The sequence below is a fragment of the Diceros bicornis genome, chromosome 37, assembly GCF_020826845.1.
Source record: "Diceros bicornis minor isolate mBicDic1 chromosome 37, mDicBic1.mat.cur, whole genome shotgun sequence".
Classification (NCBI taxonomy): Eukaryota; Metazoa; Chordata; class Mammalia; order Perissodactyla; family Rhinocerotidae; genus Diceros; species Diceros bicornis.
The window spans coordinates 16,001,533-16,024,951 of record NC_080776.1 but is presented as its reverse complement, the minus strand read 5'-3'; the positions used below and the strand labels follow the sequence as shown (position 1 = coordinate 16,024,951).

Genomic DNA, 23,419 nt, shown 5'->3' with positions numbered 1-23,419 from the left:
ATTTGCACAGCTCTTCTCCAAGGAAATGTTTTGCTTTTTTGTTTCCAATTTGTGCGTGTTACGAATGAGTTTTTGTATTTGTAAAACCTCATAGCAATATTTGCCTCATATGGTTGGTTGGAGTCAGTTGGGGTTATATATATAAAGTGCATTAAACATACTTGTACCCATATCTTCCTGTTCAGTGCTTATGGTAGTCTTTATCATTGCATTTTTATTTGTCACTCAACAGATATTTATTGAATTGGATGACTGCAGAAGCCTAGTATGGGTATTGCTTTTTTTAAAAAACATATTCCTAAATTACAAAAATGTATGATATACATGTTTGCTTTTCTTTGAGTTGCTTTATTCAAGCCCAGCCTTCTTGATTGCAAATGTGTAGAGGCAGGGGTAGAGGCAGATGAACTTAAGTCCCATGAAGCATATGCTACGGTCTGTCTATCATGTTATGAGAGTTCATTTCCAACAAAACTCATCAGAGCAATTGTGAACAGTTATGTTTTCAGAACTTGAGTTTTGGAGTTCTTTGGCTATAGAAAATACCTCTCTGGGAACCATTACCAGCTTAATCAGCCCCTTTATTTGCCGTATTTGGCTCGCAAAGCTTTTTGGTTGTCTCCAAAAATCAAATGTGCCCTCAAAGGCCCTAGACTGGCTGCTATAGAGACCATTCAAAAGAATATGCCCAAGGCGGAGAAGGCAGTTGCAAAAAAGAAATGGGAACTTGAGAAGGCATTCCAGAGATGCTTCGAACAATGGCTGCATGATTGGAATAAGTACGCAGACCCCAAGGTGGCTGCAGTGAAGGACACTTCTCATTGATGGATGTCTGTTAAAAATCCATGTCATTTACTCAGTAGCTAAACTTATGTACACACACACACATCCTTGTACAAAGATAAACAGATGTGAACTTCAGACTTTCCCTTTAAACTTTTCCAGGCCTCTATTGCCTTAGAGCCTTCTGTTCCCATCCCCTCCATGTCCGTGTCACCTCCCACTTCCCACTTGCACTTTTTCATAGACTCCTAAGTTGATGGCACCGGTTGGTAGCGTTAGTGGCTGAGACATGTATTAATCAGGATTTATGATGAAAGGCTTTGAGAAGTAATATTCTAAGACTTTAGAGGGAAGGTATATTATGGAATTGATATATCCTTTTATTTCCTGCTCTTTGAACATACAGACTTGTGGAAAATTACAGGGACGGTTTAAGAGTGTCCCAAAGCAGTAGATTTCAGCATCCAGTGAAGTCATATTTTTTTTTTCCTCGTAGGGCCCCCAATTTCCGCCCTTCTGCATCTGTGCAGGTTGGCGTACAGGATGACAGAACTGGATACAGTGTGTTCCTGGGTTAAGCTGTTCATTCAGCCATTCTGGATGAAAGCCAGATGTAAAATGAAAGCATGAGTGTGACCTTCACTTTCCCCCCATTTTATCTTTGGCAGTTTGTGTGTCTCTGCCCTTATAATAAAGTATGGGCTTCCTTCCTAATTGTAGGCCCAGAGCTGTGGAAGCTGTGTTAAGCCGTATCTAGATATTCTGGTAGGAACATTCTGATAGATCACAATATGAGTTCAGGAGAAACTTGAAAGTCAAGAGATCTGGAGATGGTTCTCCGGGGTTTTTGAAAGGATGGATTTTCCTTTCACTTGTAGGAACCACACAAAGTAAATCCTATTTCTCTGGCAATTTAAGAGAGATGCCTGGAGTGCTTTTTTGTCTCTACATTGGTGTCTCCATATCAAGTCTTTATTTGTAAGTAGAAAAACAGACTGTTGTTTAGGAGTGGAGTCAATATTTTAAAATAAATGAAATCTGCTCGTAAAACTAGACTCCTTATTTGGTAAACTCCAACTTACCTGAAAGCCATTACGTAAATAGTGAATGCTTACTGATCCCAGCCGTCCTCTCCTTTGAAGAGGACAGAGAGAGAGAAAAAAATTATATTGGTCAACGTGTACGTGGAGTGAATTTTAGAATCCATCACTATCCTTGTAGCTGACATGGATTATTACTGCTGCACGTTGATTGTGTCACAAAGCATGTCCTTGTTATCCCCGCACTTAGATAAAGACGTCTTGACTTGATATTCAAGGTTCTTCACCATCTACCCCAACCTACATTTGTAGACTTAACTCCTTCGACTGCTTCTCAGATACCGTGTTCTCCAGGGAAGCCACATTCTTCACTTGGCCAGTCCTTGCCTGCGCTCTCATCCCCCTGGGCCTTGTTTTATCATGTGCCCTCAGTGGGAAGTGTGCTTTGTCCCTATCATTCATTTAACTCATATTTCTTGAGTACTTGCTACGTGCCAGCCCTTATGCTAAGCTCTGCAGATGCAACACTAAAGCAAGATAGATACAATCCCTGTTTCCACATCCCCAAACTATTCCTTTTCTTCCAAACTGAGCCAAATGTGTCAGCAAGGTACTTCCCTTATATTAGCTAGAAGGATTCTTTCCCTCCTCCGTGCATCTAGAGCTTCTTTCGTGTGCATCTATCATGGAATTCACCCCCTTTCTACCTTGTATTCTATCTATTTATGAACGGAGCTTACCTTACTTTCTAGAATTTCTAGAAAGCAGGGCCTGTAGCAGAATTCAACTTCGTATCCTCCAGGGTACTTAATGCAACCATTTATTCCTTCAGCAAGTTTTTATTGATTACCCTGTGCCACATACTGTTCAGGACGTTCTATAAATATTGATATTTATAGACAACTTTTGAATACTTGAAAAATATGGACCTCAGAAGGACCATCTAGTGTAATACTTGAGGTCAAAAGAGGCTTTATGAGGTTGAAAAAAGTGTTTCCTCTCTGGAGGGGAATGGATAATGCCCCCTGAGGTCTGCCTTCTTGAACTGCATAGAAGAAATGTTGTGCTTCTGCCAGAATTACTTATTTCTATTAGATCTAAATCAGAATCCCTTTCTTTTTTTATTTAATGATTAACTAGGTCTGTTTCACTTGGGTCTCCTTTTACATCTAAAATTCTCAGGGCAAACAATGTCACTTCAAAAACTGATTGCAGATTTTGTAATGTTAGGCCCTGCAACTTCAAATTCTAAAATCTGCCGTTGACTTTTAACCAAAAGAAGATTAAGCATAACATGACTGTAACCTGCTTACCATATTTTGTAGTAGTTTTACACAATAACTATATGTACATTTTTCTTTTGATCATAAGAACATCAAAGCATTTTGTATTTTTGTGTTGCTGAACCTCTGAAACCTCCAGATCACATCGATTTGTTTACTGGTCTAATGTTGATTATTTTGAGTTTGTGATTGCTTTAGACTCTTGGATTTTGAAAGAAAAAAAATACAGTTGATTTTTTTTTTTTAAGCACACAGTACTGTTTCTGCTGTAACTTCAGTTTATCTGATACTGCCCGCTTTTTATTTTATTTTATTTTTTATTTTCTTGGTGAGGAAGATTAGCCCTAAGCTAACAACTGTTGCCCATCCTCCTCTGTTTGCTGAGGAAGATTGGCCCTGGGCTAACATCCTTGCCCATCTTCCTCTATTTTGTATATGGGACACCATCACAGCATGGCTTGATGAGTGGTGTGTAGGTCCATGCCCCAGATCCAAACCTGTGAACCCTGGGCCACTGAAGCAGAGCGTGCCAACTTAACTGCAACGCCATTGGGCCGGTGATACTGCCCCCTTTTTAAAGAAAAATCCTAAAAACGTGATGCATTTTGAGATGCTGTGGTGACGAATTCTTCCTTTTTCCTTTTCAGAATGAAGACCTAAATGACCTCAGCAAATCCTCCTTTAACTCATGGGTACCCAGACTCTAAATATTTCATGATTCACAACCAGGACCTCACATCCTCCTCCTCAGTAGATGGTACGATGCATCATTTCAGTTTGTTTACTTTATAACAATCCTCAGGAGTTCGTTGACTGAACTGCACGTTCTATATTGTGCCAAGCAAAAAAGCACTGTGACACCAGAACAATGAGTCTGCATAAACTTCATCTTCAACCTTAAGGACTTAGCTGGCCACATGAGCTGTTGGGCCCACCACCATGCCACGAGAGAATGGGTTTACTCTCATTGCATTTACAAGATACGTTTATTTCATCTGCTGCTGAAACTGTGTACGACAAAGCATCATTGTAAATTATTTCATACAAAACTGTTCGCATTGGGTGGAGAGAGTATTAAATATTTAACATAGGTTTTGATTCATATGTGTAATTTTTTTAATTAAAATGTAACATTTCCTACAGCACATCTTTTTTTTGGATGTGGAACTGAGGTATACAATGTTCTGTTGTAAAGAGTGAAGCAAATGCTTAAAACAAGGCTAACAGGTATGGATAGGGTACGAACCTTGTTTTAAGACTGTAATTCAGAAAAATAATATAATAAGAATCCTAGTGCCATAGATGATTCTCAATTGTATAGATTTATTTGCTGATACTATCTCTTGTAATATAGCCCTGATGTTGAGGTGAGATCCTTACAAGAATTGATCTTAATTTTGTATTTTTCCTGTAAGGCAATAGGCCATGTTAATTAAACTGAAGAATGATATAGTCTACTGGGTATTTTCAAGTGTCAGCTTAAAATTGGCAATTGAATGGAAGCAAAATTATAAGAAAAGGAGATCAAAGTCTTCCATTGTATATACTGTAAAGAAGAGGAAACATGGGTGATTCCTTCAAATCAAAAGCTCTCTTTGGAATGAACAATGTGGGTGTTTGTAAATTCTGGAAATTTCTTTCTATTCATAATAAACTAGAGACTGTTGATCTTTTCTTCTCCCCCTCCCCCGACTTCTGTAAGCTTCCTGGTCCATTACCACCATTTTTTTCTGTGCACACGTTAGGGTATTTCATTTCCTGCATGGTCTCAAGAAAGATGGTAAGACAAGTGACTACTTGTCTTTAATTTCTAACCAGAAATTAAAATTCCAGAAAGTGTTTTTTATCATGACCAGGGCTACATGTCACTTTCCTTAAGACCCTTATCTCATGTTTTTGGAAAACTTCCAGTGTTACCTTATTTAACCAAATATAATTTGGCCCATTTGCCCTGGTGGGTACTGGCCTATTAGTGATTCGTCAATCAAACCCAGTGTACAAAGAGCACATCAAAGCATAATGACCTGCTATTGAAACATCTAGCCAGCAGTGAAAATGTTAATCCTTTTCTTGTTTGGAAAGTACACACATCTTGGAATTTTTCCTTGTGAAAAAGAAATGGCAATGAACGTACTTAAAGATATTGCCTACAGAGTTTTTCATCTTTTTACCAGGAAACTTCCTAAAGGTAAAGTGAATTAATGCCAATATCAGGCTCTGTGTAAATTCGCTATCAGGAATTCCCAACCCTGCTGTTGAGAGGAGCAATATTTTATTTCTCCAAAGCATTGAGCTTCCTGGGTGGTGGAGGGGCTACAAGGAAAGGGGCCAGGGTTGGGGGACATTGCAGTGGCTGCTGCCCCTCATCAACTGGTCGGGGACCCCTGCTCTACTGAAAAGGGGCTGGAAATCAATGGAACCCCTTACACTGCTGGGACCTGTGTTACTGTTAGTTCAACCGGATGGCATGTACCTCACAGACTGTTGATGTTCATTGTCGCAGATCCTAACCATTTGCATGCTCATTAGTTTCTAAGATAAATAGGTCTGTAGTCATAAGAGTCCATTGTTTTCAAGGCACTGGCTGAATTACATCATTTCCTATTAGAGAACACTACCAATGTTAAAAATCTGATATGAAAGTTTTTTTTTTCCCTCCTTTATAAAAAAGACTTTCTTGGTCAAACTAACTTTCATTTTTCAAGTGTTCTGACTCATACTTTTGCTAGTGTGGAAAGAAAGCAAACTTTCTGCTCTCTTCCGTTGAGGACGTAAGTAAAGAGAAATCAATGAAAAAAGCCCCAACCATTTTCCTGTAAAGCTGGTTGTTACTTTTCAAGAAACCTAATCTTTGAATATGTATGACCAAGATACCTCTGCATGTGGAATTATCAACATATTGTGGGTGAGAACAGAGATGAACAGACTGGAAAAGCCATCTCTTGGTTTCTATTTCTCTGATGTTTTCTTGAGTCCAATAACATAAAGGTAGAAATTCTTATTTAAGCTGCTTCTAGTGGTCCCTGAGCTGGGTTTGGTGGTGGTATCAAACTTTACTGATTTAAAACTGGAAGTTGCTGGTATCTAAGGCAAAAACTCATGGTCTGGCTACATGAGGAGTTGACCTTGCGCAACATCAGCTGCTAAGTCCTTGAGTTCAGTTCCTATTGAGGAGTGTTGGCTTTTATCCATTTCAAAGTATTTGTAGGCCAGCCAAGGGCTTACATTAATGGGGCTTCTAGTGGCCTCTGGTTAACCTGTAAGTTAGTGGCTTTTTCTTCTTGAAACCAACCTTTCACAGCGTTCTTTCTTAGAGACTTAGGCAGAGTTTTAAAATTCTCCTTTGTGGAAAGAACAAATAGATTTCATGACTTTGATGATATCTTCATTCTGGGCAAAAAAAAAAAAAAAAAAGGTCCCAGAACCAGCTAGAAGTGAAGAGAATCCATTAATGATCAACCACCTGAGTCAATAATGACAATTTGGTACTGATGTTACATTTGTGGCTATTTCTTGCTAACTTTCAAAAGGTCAGAGACTCTCTTGACTAATCTAGGTTGACCGTGAAAATGGATTTACTAAAAATCGTCTAGCCAGAAGTAGGTATTTTTAATTTTTCTTTCCCTGACTCTTGTCTCCTAGCCATCTTGTAAATTTGAGACATTTAAACTATTAAGAAACAATTTTACTATACTGTGAGAAACAATATTTTTCAATACTGAAGCCTGGTTTTGTTCAATCTTGCATCCTGAGTGCAATATGCCATGTAGTTGAAAACTTGAATTTTGTTTACTGCAGGTGGTTTAACACGGGGGGAGGGGAGCTCATCGTCCACTGACAAAAGAGCCATGAAAAATGGGATAGATGTGAAGTGCTCCCACTGCTTTGGCAGCACTCTAGGTCAACCCATCACACAAGGAGGTGCTGAAACCAGAGACACTGGGAATTAAGACCTTGATTGGAGAGACAGGACCCTTTGGAAAGCATGCAAAGGAGAATGGATGGAGGCCAAATATGAAATTGCTTCTTTGCAATGACTTGACAGGGGAGTTAGTGTTCCTAGGACATCGTGTCTGTTTGTTAGAGGTAATGCTGCGTTCATATCGGCCCGCTGAGAAATTTGAGAGGAAGAAGCATGCACTTCTAGGGATGTGAGGAAATACGACCTCGCCAATACTAAGAGAAAGACCTCCAGTCTGTGAACTTAGTTGTGGAGAGCAAAAAATAGCCTTCTTGTAGTCAGTAGAACATCAAGAGTTAAACACTGATGCCTTTGGGTCGTTTCCAAAGCCAAGCCAGAGGAGATCTTGGAAGTCCTTCGATAGCTCTGTAAATCAGTCTCCTAAGAGTGGACAGAGAACGTGTGGGTCAGATGGCATGTTGGGTTTCCCTCACTGCTTGTAACCAGAGCATCACTTTAGGTTCTCAGAGGAGGTAGAATGATATTGAAGGTGTTTGACCCTACTCTTAAGGAATTTATCAGTAATAAAGAGCTTATAATTAGCTAATAAGATTAGAAAACATGTGATGTAGCTGGAGAGTTGTCTTCCTTTCCTAGTTTGATGATTGGCCTTTGTGATATATACACCAAGAGAACTGGTGTTTTAGACTTTTACTTCAGCTGGCATTTAAATCTCTCTCTTTGCTTCTGTTGTTAATTTCCCCAGTGTTAACCAATATGCCACATGATAGGATAAAATCAGTCAACAGGAAAACTTGTCTGTATTTATATAGACATCTTTAGTGCTGTGTTGTTTTTTTTTTCTCTCTCTTTTTAGAACTTTGCTATTGGCTTAAGAATATAGTTCCCGGAACAATTTTTCTTACCCAGTTCTTTCCTTACACCTCTTGGCTACAGGGTGGGCCAAATTAAATACATATATATTTTTTCATTTAATGTATGTGCAGTTTGGTTTATCTTCTTAAGATGGTGGTGCTGCTCATGGTGCTACTTCATCTGTGTACAAAATGACCAATGCATGGTCTGTATTGCTACCAAAACATTTATTGTATATATGTGTATAACATATGTATTATGTATATATGTAATGGGTACCAGGCCAGGTATATATTTTTATTTAGAAGTGTTTCACTTTTCCAAGTTTTCTTTATAGTGTTATGCTTATTTTTAGTTTTTTTCCCCCCTGATTCTGTCTGGTGCTTAGAACTGTAGTGTCTTCATCGTTAATTAAAGAAAACTGTCTAAATGAATTCACAGATGTGAATGCTAGTGATCCTTACTGTTTTTGATTATGAGACATGAAACAAACTGCCAATTAAAATTTGCTGGGGCATTTGATTGGGCAAGAGCAGATTATAGTATTTGACATACTTTAATAAATAATTTTGGAACAGATAGGTTTGCCTCACCCTGGCCCTCTTCAGTTGACTTTCCATGGCCAAGAGTATAAAGAAAAAGACCTCTGAAAAGATTTTAAGCTGCTTTTGTTGGTGGTGGTGCAATGGGAAGAGGGAGAGGGGAGCAAAAATCCATCCTCCCCAGGGTGGAAGGATATGTGTTCTCTTATAGGCACTAGAGCAGCCTTGTCAACCTTCATTGTGTACGTGGATCCCCGAAGAGCTGGTTCAGATGCAGATTGCCATTGAGGGGGTCTGGGGATGGGGCCTGAGATGCCCCGGCTACACATTGGCATCCTCTGGGTAGCTTTCAAAAAACATCAATGGTCAGGTCAACTGCAGAGATGCTGATTTACTTTGTCTGGGATGAGGCCTCGGCATCGGTTGTTGCTGCTGCTACAGCTGCTCCTTTGTATGCTCTCCAGGAGATTCTAGTACCTGGTCAGGGCTGAGAACCACTGCTAGGAAGTGTTACCCAAATGTGTCTGATTACTAGAGTCATTTATTAGAAATGCTGATTCCCTGGGGCTGTCTAGGACTGTGTGTTTAAACAAGTGACTCTTAGGGTTGGCAAGTTTGAGAAATCCTGATTTCTGTACGATAGGGGTGTTTTGGATTGTTTCACCACTAGAAGGGATAGAATACCAATGATTTTTGAAAATAGTAAACCATGTTGCCAATATAGAAACAGCCAACTCCCCCCACCTCTCCCAAATCGAGCCACCTTGCTTAAACAATTTAAGTAGATGATTGATGAGTCTTATGTTGTTAGGGTGAACTCAAATTACTGAACATTTTAGAAACAGAGTTAAGATTAATTAAAATTTTTTTAATGAGCATGATGCTCCCTGAGAGTAAAAAGACTGAGTTTTCTGTCTTTCCTCATTTGATGCACCAACCTAGAGGAATTTTCCTTCTGCCTGGCATTGTAAATGATATTTTCATTGTTAAGAAGCAGCATACAACATGATTGAATAAATGCTTGAAGTCATTATTTCAGCTTCACTTTATATTAGTTTCCTCCCTTTATTCTTAAAAAAAAAAAATCAAAAAACTGATTTATCCCTCCCAGGGGTATTGCAAAGCAAACATCACTCTAACCTCTATTGAAATTACGTGTAAACATCACTAATTAGTATTAATTTGAGGGAAGTCTAGTTGGAATGAAATAATGGTGCAATTTATAGCATAATTGTCTTATTACCTTTACACACATACAGAAAAACTATAGCAAGTAAAATATTGTCAATAAAAGGCCTGTGAGAATTAATAGTCAAGGAGAATTTATAATTAACCTCACTGATTCTATTATAAACAATAGGAACATTTATTCTGCATTCATCCTAGATTAGCCACCAGGATTTACATCAATTATCTCATTTCGTCCTTCCAGCAACCCAGAGGTAGATACTATCCTTAGCCCTCTTTCCCAAATGTGCCAGCAGAAGAGAAAATGAGTGTGTCTGTGGTCCTGGGCTACTATGGGGTGGAACAGCGTCTCATCCGAGGGCGATGGATGGCAAAGTTTGTATGCTCATTGACACCACTGCAAGTCTCTGGTTTCCAAATACGTAAAGAAAAATCAGTTCTGTACATTAAAAACACTATCATTCCAGCTGCCTTGCGTTACTAATTTGCTGAGCAAATATGATCTCACATGAGCCCAAAAGTAAAGTTCTGTGCAACTTATGACTTTCACCCTACAAAGTAATGGGGTCTTTTGACATTTATTTCTGTTCTTTATCTTTGTGTCTGGCTTAGTTCATTTGTGTCAAAAATCTTTTTATGATTCCTTATTGTTTTTCTCAATAAGGACACCCCTTTTCAGCCACAGAATAGAAATATTTGGTTTTCTTTTAGGAACACACAAGGGCAGTAGGTGAAATGTGAAAGCCACATAAAATCCCAGCACCTGTGGTTTTGGGCATTTGGTCTTACATATCACCTCCTATAAACCTTTTACATCAGAACTTCTTACATTCTCTGTTAGGGATACCAATGATTAGATAAGTGACCAAGAATGGCAATGGGGAAAATGTGGAGGGGGCGGATGCCTGAGTATCATCTGAGTTGGAGAATGAGTCCTCACCAGAAGTGAAAGAATGGTTGAAGCTCCTTCAATACAGGAATCCCCTTTCTAATATACCCTCTAGGGGAGGAGAAAGTTTTCCTCCACTTTCTTGAGGTCTCTGGCTGGGTCTGAAAATTAAACCGACAAAAACAGATTAACAGGAGAAAGTCAAACAAATTTATTTAACGTAAGTTTTACGTGACATGGGAGCCTTCATGAGGAAATGAAGACTCAAAGCAGCAACTAGACAAGTATTTTTATGCGAGGTTTGGTGAAGAGTAGGTAGTCGTGGGGGAATACGATGGGTTAAGGAGTTGGAGGTTAGTGTAGGAAACTAGGGGAAAGAGCAAGGCCTGTTTGTTGGGATTCTTCTGTGCGGCATCTCTTTGTCTCTGGAGATAAGGCTGTTCCTTTCCTCTAGGAGTAGGGAGGGCACCACTCACATGAGGGTTTTATGACCAGTTTCAGGAGACAAGGGTGGGAAGAAGGTCATAGTGACCTTCCTGCTTCTGCTGTTTTCTCAAACTGCTTTGGCTTAAAATATTCACTATGCCAAGGTGCCACATTTTGGGGTAGCATGTCCTGAACCCCGTCAACCCACAGTACTTCTCGAAGCTTGGACTGTACGCTTCCTATACAGAATTTCCTGAAGGGCTTATAACACACAGACTTTAACAAGGGCCTCAGGAAACTAAATAAGTAACAAGTTGTTTCCCCAAAACACACAGACATACACACACACACTTTCTCTCCAGGGTTGTTCTACGCCCTGACCTTGGAGAAGCTTGTTATTGGCGTCACTAGATATATACTTTCTGCTCCCTTCTCTGTGTAAGTTGCTCCAGATCTCAGCCACCATAGCCCCTAATTGTAAATGTGAGAGAAGAAATGATATTGCTGGAATTCCTCACTGCTCCTGAAAAAACAAATCAAACAATCTATAAAGTAGAAATTAGTGAAATCACTCTAAACTTACGTAGAATATAGCATAAAAATAAGAGAATTAGGTAAATTTGCACTTACAATATTATAAAACATTATCTTGATTCTATTAAAGAAGATCCTAAACAAAACAAAACAAAATATCTTAAAATATTAAGTGGTGTATGTCTGATGTCATCATGGATGATTTTTATTTTATCTTTTCTATTTTTCTCAATTGTTTACAATGATTGTATCTCATTTTCATAATGAGAAATAAAACAAAATATTATAAAAAGTACAAAGGGATTTGGATGAGGATGTTAGTGAATCCCCACATGTTAGAATTACCATCCATCCCACCACTCCATGATCGATAAATCAGGGGCCAGCCAACTATGACCTGTGAGCCAAATCCAGCCCAGCCGCCTGTTTTTGTAAATAAAGTTTTATTGGAACAGAGCCTCGCTCATTTATGTACATATTGCCTATGGCACTACAACAGCAGAGGTGAGTAGTCGTGACAAAGACCAAATGGCCCCAAAAGTAAAATACAGTCATGTGTTTCAGCCAATGACAGACTACATATATGACAGTGGTCCTATAAGATTAGCACCATACAGCCTAGGTGTGTAGTAGGCTATAACATCTAGATTTGTGTGAGTACACTCTATGCTATTTGCACAACAATGCATTTCTCAGAATGGATCCCCATCGTTAAGTGATGCATGCATGACTGTACTTACTATCTGGCCCTTTATATAAAACGTTTGCTGACCCCTGTGATAGATGTTTTTCAAGAGAAAGAATTAGAATGAGGCAAAGTCTCTTGCCCTGGGCTTTGAAATTCTCCTGGACCTGCTAAAGGAGTATCATGGAGCTCTGCTTCTACAATCACAGTGCTGTTGGACAGAGTTTACTCTTCTCTCTTCATCCCTATGTGATGATCACTGAAGTGCTAAAAGGACTTCTGTAAATTTCATCTACAATCACTAAAATACTTTACAGTTAGGCATGTGGAGTTGAATTAGAGTAAACCTAAGATGATACCTTTTTCTTGGTGCCTCAGTTTTTCTAGATTAACAGCCCCCCCACCAAAAGAAAATGGTAGAACTCAGTTAAAGCTTGTCTTTTTAAACAGAGATTGGGTTTCCTCAAGAGATTCCAAAGGAAGTTCAAGGCAGATTGTGATATCCAGAACAGCAGGACCTCAACCCATGGGAGAGACAATCAACAGGCATCCTTTGACAATCTCCATTTCTAACTTATCCTCAACTGCAGTGCTGAGAATGGAAATCAGGGCCAAGAGCATGAATTCCGGTCGGGAAGGTAATACCTGGTAACCTATGAGATGAAGATAAAATATTTGAGGATTACTGGATTAAAAAAAAAAAGAATCATTGTTATAAACTGAGTCATTAGATAGGAAGGCAATTCCTAGGTATTTTTTTTGTTATAAAATCCCAATATTTATTCATTCATCACACCCGCGGTGTTATTGAAGAACTATTATAGGCTATGTGTGAGAGAGATGGCACAAGACACAGTTCTTGCCCTCTTGGAGCTCCCATATTGGTTCTGGAAGTGATCTCAGATCTCAGCTTGTCTGGACCACTTGTTTTAAGCTTAAGGAAATTGGTTTTTAGCTCCACCCGCATTTAGTGTGACTTTATTTTAAAATCCTATTTATACCAGGTTGATTAAAATGGATTCCAAAAATGCTTTGATGCCCCCCTCTTGGCAAGTTTTGGGGTACTCTCATGGGCCTAGTATGCAGTGTGTGAAGCTGGCACACAGACTTGAGAAGTCTTGTCCGGGAGGGTTGCTGAAGTCGATCTGAAGCCAGCTGGGTGGAGAGTGGAGGACAGGTGCAGCGCTGACATGGGACAGCACTGAGGGCCAGACAGCTGAAATGACGAGAATCAGAGCAGGCGGGCGGGGTGAGAGGCTCCCACAGCTGACTTTCAAAGAGGCCAGAAACGTCACAGAATCACAAAGGATGGAATCCCTTATCAGCTGCTGCAACTCCTTATTATCAAGTAAAGCAAGAAACCAAGGTTCCAGTTTCCTGCCCATGAGTTAAGAACTCCTCCTGGACCAGGTATAGCGAAAACTCAATAATGCTTACAGCTCACATTTCTCGAGCATTTTGCTCCATGCCTGTCGCTGGTCATGGATCAGCTCAACCCACCTACAGCTTCATCCCAAAGGTTTGTAGATATTATATACAACACCATTTGACAGAGTAAAATAAACTAAGGTCGAGATGGGAATTTGTGTAGGGTCACTCAGTGGGTGAGTGTAGACTGGGATTCCAACTCAGTTCCACCTAACTCCAGAAACTTTTAAAGTTTCAATAATTGAAAGACAGGGAAACTGAAAAAAAAATCCACGTTCTTTGAAATCCTAATATACATTTATGATACTGGGTTGTCAGAAAATGCCATGTGGAAAGTTCTTGATTTCCATACTCCAGGCACAACCTGTACACCCTCCCCGACTCCCACCTCCCAAGTCCAACTTTCCTCTCTAGTGCTTTTGAGGGCTTCTGGTTAAGTTGGGACAGAGTGCTCCTTGGCTGTCTCTCATTAACCTCTTATAGCTCAATTCTTAATTAAGGGCTTTTCCTCACAGAGTTAAATGCATCTTCCCACTTGTTTTTGACAGAAGTGATAGCCAAATACGCACACCACACCACCCATTTACATACACACATGCACAACACGTAGCACACCACCCTCCCCACACACATACATGCACACGAAACCACTCACACACACATACACACACACCACACCACTTATACACACATACACACACAGGCACATCACACCACCCCTTCACACACAGACACATGCACGCACACGCCCATCATACTACCCATTCACACACACACATACCATACCACACCACACTACTCATATACATACACACGTACACACACGTACACTACAGGCCGCCCCCCGATAACTTAAGGAGTAAATATTAACGATGTGTCTAAAACAGCCAACTTATTTTTTACATCAGCAGCGTGTTTCTGGCTTAAATTCAAATTGTTCATTTAATTTTACTCCCCCTCTTATCCCCACCACACACCAACTATTCCAGTTAGCAGGCTCCCATGCCCCATATGTGAAAAAAATGTAGAGTTCTGAATCTGGTTTACTTCATCTGTTGAAAAATAAAATAAGTTTGGCTGAGCTAAACAAACTTCTTCCTGAACAGAGTAACCCTACTATTTGTGTTCGCTGAAATGTTTGACAGACGCACATCTGATGGAGGTTATTTCTTTTAATGACCGAGTGAATACTTCAGTTCTCGTCATTGCCTTGCCTCTAACTAACTAACTGGGTGACTTTGAGTAAAGCATTCTCTCTGGCCCTCTGCTACTTTGTTTATAAAATAGGAGGGTTATCTGATCTGAACCTGGGGTTCAGAAATTTGTCAACACTCTGAAGTCAAAGGCAGTGTTTTTCATGGGTATGGCTGTGAACCAAAGTTTCAAAGCAGAGAGATGATTTCTTAGAATCATAGAATTTCATGATTTTTGTGATTCCCTAGCAAATTTTATAGAGTTAGGGACTGGCCTAGGGCAAAATATTAGGTCAGCAAAGCCTCTACTTTTTCTCCCTTCAACTCTACACATTGGTTGCGGTTGAGTGTTCCCCCTTTGCCAAATGCTTTCATAGGAGCCTGGGTCTTTCTGGAGTGGAGAAAAACATCTGATAAACTAGTTATTTTTTCCCACAAGTATATGAAATTAATGTATTAACTGCCGGGGCATTTGCCTCAAAAAAGACAACTTACCAAGTGGCAAGAGAACACTTGAGCAAATGGGAACTAATTGCTAATGGTAGGATTTTAGATACCCGCATGGGGAGATGTTTAGTGGGAGATGGTTAGTTTAGTTGGGGCAGATTTAGCACTTTATAGGCATTGAGACTTGAAAAGTATTATGATGTGGCAGTCCTTCTCCTCAATATGTAATTAAAATGAAACTTTATTTTGACAATGACATAAAACTTGCATGTTTGCTAAATTAAAATAGCTTCTTTCTAGATTTTCTGAATAATTTTAATTCTGGATAAGTTCATCAAAGCTAACTTTTTTCTCTCCTTTGTTTTTGGGGGGTGGGGCCCCTGCTTGGCTGGTGCTATCAAGACTTGCCTGGGTTCATACCCTTGTCCTCACGTCCCTCAAGACATCTTTGTAGGTAACCACCTACTCCACCCATACATGAAGTTGGCTCTGACCCAGTCTACAATGAACCTTGCTTACTTGTTGGCAAGCAAAAGAACTAAAGCAGGAAAATAATGAAAGAATTTTCTTCTGGCTGACGAACAACTCCTACTCGTTGCTACTAATGGGAAATCTATTTTTACTCCCATGCCCCAGCAAAGGAGTTGATCTTCATGACACAAAGAAACCCTCAGCCAAAAATTTAAAAAGAGCGTTTCTCTTTGGAGATTATAAACTCAAAATATCTTCTCTAGGAAACTACACTACAGTATTTCAGGTAAGAAGACGATGCCCACCATACATCTTCCATAAAAATGTTGAAACTCCAATGAAAATATAATCAATTATTAAAGATTTTCACCAAAGATGACCATGCAGTTGAAATCTGCCATTTAATTTTTTCTATTGTGGTCATGGAATGATGAGTTTTTATTCTAGAAAAGGGCTATAGTGTTGGAATTAGACAGTCCTAGGTCAACCTGGAAATCCCACTTTACTAGTTAAGAGACCATGGGGAAATTGCTTAACTTCTTGGAGCCATAGTTTTACTGTCTGTAATGTGGAGATGATAATATTTACTTTGCAGAGGTTTGGTGAGCATTAAAGGCACTCCTGCCATATGCAGAGCATTTAGCATAATGTTTTGCCCATAGCTGGCACTCCATACATTGTAGACCTTGTATAATAATTTTAATTCTCAACATTTTTACAACTTTTGGACAAAATCTCTTCCTTCGTGCCAAAACAGTTTGGTCTACCTTTTTATAAATATGAAGTTTAAAAGGCTTTAGACACAAGGAGTACTTCCTTGCTTGAAGTCTTCATCCAATCTTTCTGGTGAAAAAGGCCTGTGCTCCAAGGAAAGTGAATGTTGAAGCCACAGATGGAATTTTGCGATCACGGTACTGCTTCTCAGAAATGAGCTTGTGCAACTTTCTGAGCACAAAACTGGCACCAAAGAGGAAACTGGACATTAAGAATAACAAACACGGGCAGTCCGGTGGCGCAGGCGGTTAAGCGGCCTGCGGTTCGCCGGTTTGGATCCTGGGTGCGCACCGACACACCACTTGTCAAGCCATGTGGTGGCGGTGTCCCATATAAAGTGGAGGAAGATGGGCATGCATGTTAGCCCAGGGCCAGTCTTCCTCAGCAAAAAGAGGAGGATTGGCAGATGTTATCTCAGGGCCGATCTTCCTCACACACACACAAAACAATAGCAAACACATGAGCTAGTTCTACCTTTAATTCCAACTACTGCATTACCTTCCTCAAGATATGAGGCAAGTCTAGAAACTCTCCCATCCAGGCTTGCTAACCTTCCACGCTGGATTCATATACGGTCCTCAAGTCTCACACTCTCACTCTTCTTTCTCATCCAAATGCTGCTCTTTTGTTCTGACCCATGAGCATTCTTTTGGAGGTGCTTGTCTATTAGCAAATACCCCCTGCACCATTTGGCCGCTGGGGTTGGCCAGGCTTGAGTTCAATTCTTTTTATATTTAAGACCAAAATTAATAAAGAAAAATATTTAAGACGAGGCTGTTGTTTCTGCCTCATTTGTAGTCTAGATTCTCCTCACCCCGGTGCTCTTAGAGAGGAGGGTGTCGGGGGGACCCTGCCAAGGCAGGTTCAGCCACCCCAAGGCTGTGAAGGGGGGGCTTTTTCCCCAGAAGACAAAGGAGCTGGGCTGTGCTGAGCAGGCCCTGCCTCTGGCCAACTTCCTCCTATCTTGTGTCTTGCCTTTTCCTACTGCTTTTCATTTCTCTTTCCCTCCATTTTTGGGCTGGACCAACCTTTCATGGCATTATTTTTAGTTCTCTTGTGGGAACAGTGACTTGTTTCTCTCATGATTTCTTTTTCCCTTTACCAAGGATGTGTGATTATTTTTTGCTGGTTCAAGGGCGTTGGGAACACTGTGTGCTTATGTTTAACCCCTTGTGTTTCCCTGAGGTGCTCTGCGCAGTTGCTCATGAACTTTTAATTTTTTCCAGGCTTGTGTGTTTTGTCCAGACTGCAGCTTTTCTGGAGCTCGGCCGGCCTCTTGTTTTGGGGAAGCTTATTGCTTCACAGTAAGACCATCTGACAGTTGTTATCTGCGACCTGAGAGACAGAACTGCCAGCGATGAGAGCCAGAGGCAGCGACGAGCTGTTCTTCTCACAGACCTCCCAGCTCCCCAGCCCCCACCACCATCTGGGACCACCCGAGGAAAGAGAGCAGTGTGACACCAAATGTTCGCGGGAGGATGGAAAATTTCTCCACCCACCAAGGCCGGCTGGGGTCTGTCCTTGAGCCTCTGGCAATGGAGAGAACCATCAGGTTCGTCTGTGTGGATGTCCACTGTGATCTGCAATCCCTCCCTCCAGCTCTCCCTCCTTTTTCTCCCCTCCTTTCTTTCTTCTCTCCCTTCGTCTCCACCTTTCACAAAAACCTGTGGGTTGGCTGCTGGGCAACAGCTCTCCAGGAGGCAAACACCATGGCAGATATGACCCTGAGTGCAAGCCAGTGGACCGTGTCTTCAAGGAAGTTCCCAATCACATTGAGAATAAAATCCCCGCTCTTTATAGGGCCAGCGCGACCCTGAGAGACTGGCCCCTGCGTATTTCTTTCTGTCCACCCTCTACCGTGCTTGCCTTCGCTCACTCTGCTGTCAGCTCATTCCTTGCTCAGTGCCTTCACTTTCACCGCCCCCTCCTGAAATTTTCTGGTTTTGGAATTTCTCGCAGGTGCGTCGCCTTTATCCCGGTCTCAGTCCAAAGGCTCCCTTCCTAGCGCGGCCTTTGCTTATCTCCCCCAGCCTCTTTCGCTCTCTGTTGTATGTTTGATTTTAGTTTCTTTATAGTGCTATCTCCTTCTGAAATGATTTCTGTATTTATTTGCTCTTGTTTATTTTCTGCCTTTTTCTCCGTGTGGCCTCCAGTGCCTGACCCATAGTTTGTCTTCAATAAATATCTGTTGAATGAATGAGTAAATAAATACTTTAGTAGGGGACGTAAGAAATAACAAAAATAACCTCATAACTAATGATAATAATAATGATTGACTTCTTTTTTGTATTTTACCAATCACTGTGCTTTATGTATACTATCTCTAACCTTCAAAACAATTAGGAGAGAGAATATTATTTTTGTATTTGCCAAAAAAAAGGAGACTCCCAAGAATTGGGATTTGTCCAAGGCCACCCACCTAGTGAGGGGTGGACCTGGGATCCATCCTCAGACAGGTCTGACTCTCAAGCCAGCAGTTGTTCTTTCCTCTTGACCGTGATGTCGAATACACGTAAACAACTCTAATACAAGCCAGAAGGAGATAAGCTCCATGAGAGGTACAGATAAAATATCATGGGAATTCAAAGGAGGAAGAAGTGGCCTCTGGATGAGGGGAACAGGAAAGGGTTGTGACAAGGTGATTTTGTTTTTCTGGACCTGTGCCCCTGAAGACTCCAGGGAGGGAGGGAGGAGGATTTGGACAGTTGGAAATGAAATATAAAATCCTAGGCGTGTTGAAGGAAAACACCAGAAGGCTACCATGGGTGTGTGTGCGTGTGTGTGTGCGCATTACAGTAGAGAGTAGAAAGGCCAGAAAGACAAAACGGGTTTAAATTCCATTCACAGAAAGATGGTAATTGTAGTAGAGAATATTTTCTTCTTTTATCCTGTTCTAACTTCGATTCTTATTGAAAGACAAAAGTACACATCTGTCTCTATTAGAGTAAGAGCTTCGTATAAACATCTATAATCCCACATTTCTGTTTAAGCAGACCTCATTGTTTATCTACAAAAAATGTATTTTCCTACTGAGTCACATTTTAATTTCAAATGTAGTCTAAGTGTTCCCAGGCCTATCTAGCCTGGAGGGTAACATGTGACCACTTTACCACTTAAACCCAAGTGTTCGTGATTCAGTGTCCCCATCTACTCAAAGAAGATTTACGTCCCCTGCACAGTCTCTGCACAGATTTTCCTTAGTCTTCAGGGGCACATCAGCTGTGTTCACAGACAAGTCCTTCTTGTTCACACTGCTTTGCCTTCTCTCTGCTGCTGGACACTGCAGTCTCCACAGGCTCCTGGACTCTGTGCTTTGGGCTAACTCCCTGCCTATGGTTCCACAAGTTTCCAAATTTCCAGAGTCCCAAGTTTCCAAATCGGCTGCATTCCTTTTAGTCCTCCCGGCCCTGGAGCCTGACAGGACAGGGACAAAGGCCTCCTCTCTTCTGAGAACGAAGACCTGTGGGGGAGGGCTGGGAACCAGAATCAAAAGCACAGCAAAGGACTGGCAGTGGTAATAGATTCCATTTAGATTGCTACCAATATGTTGTTATGGAACTGAGTGTAAATGTTATAAACCCTGATGATGTCAACCTGATAGTAATAGTATCATGTAATGGAGCTTATGCGTGTACGCTGACTTCCTGATCTTTCAGGTAAAGAGACACAACATATAATTGATAGGTGATAAAGCAAGTGGTAGAAGTAAAAGCATATTTAAAGCATAAAGATAAATATTATAAACTAAAATTGAATAGTGGAGGAAAGAGCGTTGGGCAGGAAACAGAACCATAATGATTCCCATCTGATGGTTGACTTTATAACCATAAATATATCACAGTTTAGTATGGTAAAGAGTGCAATTCAGAATGAGAATCTTACAGTTTTGAGTATACATAAGCCTAAGAATGTAGTATTAGCAAACATAAAGAAAAAAATCTCAATACAACAAAATGTAGACTGAAATACTTTACAGGAAGGGACTTTCATGCATTCTCTTAGTCCCTGGCAGATCAAGTGAACAGAAAGTAATAAAAACAGTAGGTGACCTAAATAACCAGATCAACAAGGGAAATCTACTTGGTATATATCATACTCTCTTCCATGAACACAGAGCATACATTTTTTTCCCCCAAGTGTCCTTGGAATTCACCAAAAAAGGGCCATATATTAGGACACAGAGGAAACCAAGTGAAGTCCAAAATGTAGAATCTATACAAAAATCATCCCCTGATCATACTTGAAAACAACTAGAAGAAAAAAACAAAAAACAATAGCAAAAGCTCTATTCACCTGGAATTTTTTTTTAAGTTTCTTAGGTAACTCTCGAATCAAAGAGGAATCCAAAACCAAAACTGCAGAATATTTAGGAAATGAAAAAAAATGAAAACACTACATATCAGAACCTATGTTATAAAACTAGAAATTCTACTCTATTTCATTTATATGTATAAGAAATGAAGATAAAGTAACAAAGAGAAAAAAATAAATCCAAGGAAAGTAGAGAGAGAAAGTATCAAAGAGAAAAGCATAAATTAATTAATGAGAAAACAAAAAAGAGTTGAGCAAAAAAAAAAAATCTGTTTTTTGGAAAAAAACCCCAGACAATGCAAAAGAAGGCTATCAGCTAACCTAAACAAGTGAAAAAAATACAGAAAATAAAAACCAATAATAATAAAATAACCACAGAAATAGAGGGCATTAAAAGACTTGGAGGGACTATACTGCATAACTTCATAAAAATAAATTTGTGAACTCAGTTGTAATGCATAATTTTTCTAGGATAACAAGTTATAAAAACTGACCCCAGAATAGAAGGGAAATGCAAACATTAGAAAATTAACAAAAAGAAAGCTAAAAACTCTTCTATATGTGGAAACTAAATGACATGTTACTAAATAACTCTCAAATTAATAAGAAGATTATAAAGAAAATTTTAAAATATTTAGTAATGAAAGATATGAAAATATTATAGTTTAAAATTTGAGGGACAATACAAATACTTGTACTCAAATGCTCATGAAGATTTATTCATATTAACCTCAAATTGGAAACAAATCAAATGTCCATCAACAGGTGAAAAGCTAAATAAATTGTGGTATATCCATACAGTGGAATAATATTCAGGAATAAAAAGGAATGAACTATTGATACATGCAATGACATGGATAGATCTCAACAACATTATGCTGTGTAAAGAATTCCAGACATAAAGAGTACATTCTGTATGATTCCATTTATGTAAAGTTCTAGAAAAGGAAAAACTAATCTGTAGTACTAGAAAGCAGATCAGTGGTTACTTTGGTGAAGGATCAAAAAATATTGACTGAAAAGGGGAATGAGGGGACATTTTGGGGGGTAGTGGAATTGTGCTGTATCTTAACTGTTTGGTTACTCAGGGGCACATATATGTTAAAACTCATCAACCTGTCCACTTAAAATGGCTACATTTTATATTACATAAATTATATCTCAATAAAGTTGACTTTTTTTTTTTTTTTTTTTTGTGAGATCAGCCCTGAGCTAACATCCGCCAATCCTCCTCTTTTTTTTTTGCTGAGGAAGACGGCCCTGGGCTAACATCTGTGCCCATCTTCCTCCACTTTATATGGGACGCCACCACAGCATGGCTTACCAAGCAGTGCGTCGGTGCGCGCCCGGGATCCGAACCGGCGAACCCCGGGCTGCCGCAGCGGAGCGCGCGCACTTAACCGCTTGCGCCACCGGGCCAGCCCCAATGAAGTTGACTTTTAAAATTGTTTGACAAGAAAGTAGTACTTTGAATGAGTTTTATAGCTTTAGATACATTTATTTGAAAACAAGAAAGGTACAAAAATAAAATAAAAATGCTAATCAACTCAAGGAATTGGAAAGAGAGCAATGGAGAAAATCCAAAGAAACAAGAAGGATGGAAACAGCATTCACAACAAAACAATAATAAAGATCAACAAAAGCAAAATGCTTAGAAAATATTAATAAGATAAGAAAGACTCCTGGTAAGACTGCTGAAGAAAAAAAGAGAGAAGGTACAAATAAACATAGAATTCAGAGAAAAAAGGGAGAATAGCTATGAACTTAAGGGGTAATTTAAAAAAATTAAGTATAATACATATTTATTTGTAACAAGTTTGAAAGTCCAGGTGAAATACATACATTTCTGGCAAAATGTAAAATGTCAAAATATAAAATATAAAATGAAGGACAAAATAGATAACTTGAATAGAACAGCAAGTGCTAAAGAAATTAAAACGATGGTGAAAAATCTCAATTGTCCCCCTTAAACCCCTACCCCAGATAATTTTACATGTGAGTTTTATCAATATTTTAAAGAACAGTTAATTTTTGTCTTCAGAAGTAGTTAAAAAAAAGACAAAGAAAAGAGAAATAAACAGGGAAAGAAGAAAGAAAATGAGCAAAGTCTGTCCAGCTCATTTTATGTACTAATGTAATCTTGATTCCAAAACCAAATAAAAATAATTCACATGATCACACTCAAGAAAGTTATAGGCCCATTTCATTAAATATTGTAAGTGCAAAATTTCTAAATAAAACAGGAGTCTCTGAATCCAATAATGTATTTAAAACAAAATACAATATGATCAAGGAGATTTTATCCCAAGAACGCAAGGATGGTTCACCATTGCAAACTTTATAAATGTAATTCATTACATTAATAAACTAAAGGAGAAAAACCAGGTGATTATCTCAAGAGGTGTAAAGAAAGCTTTTGATGGGTGTTAACACCCATTTATCATGAAAACCGTAGTCCTCTAAGATTAGAAAGGATTTTCTTTAAACTAAAAAATGTATGTATTGAAAATTTGCTGCGAACATTACAACTAATGGACAAACTTTAGGTGTATTTTCTTTAACACCAGGAATAAAACAAAGCTGTCCACTACTTCTGCTTAACATAGAACTAATTATTCTTGCCAATTCTACAAGGAACAAAAACAAAA

General features: G+C 39.5%; 1 protein-coding gene across 1 annotated transcript in view; it reads left to right on the top strand.

The window, feature by feature from the left end:
• Positions 1-4,958, top strand: part of IRS1 (insulin receptor substrate 1) — a 59,166-nt gene extending 54,208 nt beyond the window's left edge. Inside the window, exon 2 of the mRNA XM_058533109.1 lies at positions 3,754-4,958. The gene's annotated coding sequence lies outside the window, so the exon portion shown is untranslated. The remainder of the gene's footprint in view (positions 1-3,753) is intronic.
• The last annotated feature ends 18,461 nt before the right edge of the window (positions 4,959-23,419 follow it).